The sequence below is a fragment of the Stenella coeruleoalba genome (assembly GCF_951394435.1).
Source record: "Stenella coeruleoalba genome assembly, chromosome: 19".
Classification (NCBI taxonomy): Eukaryota; Metazoa; Chordata; class Mammalia; order Artiodactyla; family Delphinidae; genus Stenella; species Stenella coeruleoalba.
The window spans coordinates 48,482,359-48,485,350 of NC_137165.1; positions in this window are offsets into that span (position 1 = coordinate 48,482,359).

The window sequence follows — 2,992 nt, forward strand, 5'->3', positions numbered from 1 at the left end:
CAGTACATCTTTTTGGGATAACCCCCATCATGTAGTATATGGTGAACATGTGTCTCCAGTTTTCCACTACAGTATTACATTCAAGGCTGAGCAGGATAGCTTTTAGCATCAGGATAAACAATGCATGTTATTTAGAAATACAGAAAGAAGCTTGAAGCAGCTAATGAAATTGGGATGGCATGCCATGACGCCATTCTGGCCACTCTACACCACTGGTGGATCTTTGACATCTTGTAGTTATAGGGTTCGTTCTATCTCCACTTGAAAGAGATCAAGTGTTTGATGAAGGGGGCTTTTCCTGATTTTTGAAGAAGGAAGACTATGGCCTCAAAAAACTGTTTTTCTTAAGAGCAGCTGGAGGCCTGGTGCTGTATTAACAAAAACCAACTGTAGGAGTTTTGTGGGGTTTTTTTAATTTAGTTTTATTTTTTATTGACGTATGGTTGATTTACAATGTTGTGCCAATCTCCAACTGTAAGGAGTTTGATTTCAATGAATTCTTTAGGATTTCTGGAGCCTTGACCAGGGTGGTGTGTTGTAGAAAAGCACAAATGACAGTCAAGGATCCAGTAAAGGGCCAGCTGCCCCTCCAGCCTCCTTGAACAACAGCACAATGGCCTCTCCCCTGTCCTCCAAAGTGTGTCTATACTGCTTCACCTTCTGATTACATCTTATCCATGGAGAAGCATCTCTTTTTTTTTGGGCTGCTTTGCGTCTTTGTTGCTGCACGTGGGCTTTAGTTGCGGCGAGCGGGGGCTACTCTTCTTTGCGGTGCACAGGCTTCTCATTGCGGCGGCTTCTCTTGTTGTGGAGCACAGGTTCTAGAGCGCAGGCTCAGTAGTTGTGGCGCACGGGCTTAGTTGCTCTGCGGCATGCGGGATCTTCCCAGACCAGGGCTCAAACCCCGTCCCCTGCATTAGCAGGCGGATTCTTAACCACTGCGCCACCAGGGAAGCCCATGGAGAAGCATCTTTAAATGATCCTGTCTGCCCTTCTGTTTTACTTGAATTGTTCCCAGTCAGTGCCTGGGCTAGCAGGGGCTGTGGGCATTTACTTTGGCCTGACCTTTGGAGCAGCCCCAGGACAAGGGGAGATGTTCGGGGAGCAGATTTCAGCCTGGCCACAGGGAGTAATTTTCCAATGGTAAGAGGTAGATGGGACTGGAAGCCTGGCCTTGAATTGGCAGATGGGCAAGTGGCAGCCATATTCCTCCACTTTCTGCCTGAACTTTTATTGAAATTTGGGGGGCAGAGGTCAGTGTCTCACCATGGAACCATCCCCCAGGAGGCTGGGAGCTCCTGTGGTGGGAACCCTTCTCCTTTTGGCTTGTGAAATAAACACCTCTGGTGGAGACACTCCAGGCACTGTTGGGTGGGCCTTATTTTATCCTAAGGCAGGAATATGGAAATCCATATGTGGATATAATCCTGTTAGGTAGTTACTTTTATTTGGGAGGTCCAGCAGAAGGAGGTATCCTGCTTAACTAGGTAATGGTTAAGTGGCTCTCAGCTGATTGGGACCATGGAGTCAAGAGTTGGAGATGGGAAGAAATTCCTCTGAGCTTTTTGGTTTCGTTTTTGCAAGGGTAGGATTGGGGACAAAATTCCACCTCCTGCATATTTTTCCAGTGTCCACTTTCCATTCTTTTATCTTAGGCTTTTTTTTTAAATAGTGGCTTCACCAGTACATAAACCAACTAATCAATCAATAAGCAATAGGTGTTGTAAACTAAACTAGCATTCCAAAGTAAACCCGTTTTTAGGTCCAAAGAAGTGCAAATGACAACGATAAAAATCTTAAACAATTGCTTTTGTAATTCTTCTTCCTTTATCTCTCCTCTGCCCCCACCCCCCAAGAGGGGCCTAAAGCAGTTCCCTGCCCACGAGCAGAGGGCTCTCTCCAACGTTGGGTGGAGGGATGGCATGGGAGAGGCTAGGGCCGCGGGCCTCCCAGCCGCTGGACGCCAGTTCTTCAGCGAGCCTCACGATGAAGCCCCCAGGGTGGCGTCTCCGGACAGTGAGCGCCACCACGCCGGCGCGCGCCGCGTGCAGCTGCCTGGATTCCGCGCGTAAACGATCGCGCACCTAGTCAGACACCCAGCGCAGAAGACAGGCCCCTGCCTGGCGCCCACTGCTCCCTAGACCCGGAGAGAAGCCTGGGAGCTGGAGGGTCCCCACCTGGTCCTCTACCCCAGCACCTGCAGACACTTGCACGGACGCACACACAAGCACTTGCAAACGTACACAGGAAGAGGTGCGCAGACGCATGCACACACGCACACAGAGACACGCGGATGCGCACATAGACACACACGAACACGTGCACGCGTTCACACAAGCACACTCACCCATCACTCTGCGTGGTGCTGTGGGAGTACCCGTGGGAGAGACCGCGAGCCTGGGCTCGCCTGGGACACGGGTCCTCGACACCAGGTGACCTGGACCGGGTCTCCTGCCGCTCGTCTGCGACCGGAACCGGCCCTTGCGACGCCCCCACCCGGACCAACGTAGTCTCCGGGTGAGTGGGCGGCGAGCCCCAGCACCCAGCCAGTCGGCCCACTCGGGAGCGTGAACACCGACCCGCCCCTGATAGCCCCTCCCCGCCCCTCCCCTGGCTCCGCCCCACCTCGCCTCCGGACCTCCATTGGCTGTGGCAGTAGCATCGCCGTCCTCTGCCCCGCCCCGGCCCCGCCTTCCATCTACCATTGGCGGCAGAGGCCGTAAGTTCCCGGGAGGGGCGGGTGGGGAAAGGCCTGGAGGCGGAGACGAAAGCGAGATGGACGGGCAGCCAGCCAGTGAGCACGCTCAGCCGCCCTAGCAACTGCGGCCAGCCAATGGCTGGGCAGAGCGGGGCTGCGAGCTGTCAGGCATCAGGGACCGCGGGGCCAGCAGCCCTCCAAGGACTGCGGGGCCAGCGCGGCGCTGGTCTGCCCTGCCGCCGCCTCTGAGCTGTCCCGCGGGCCGGGCATGAGCGCGGGCGCCGGTGCGGCAAG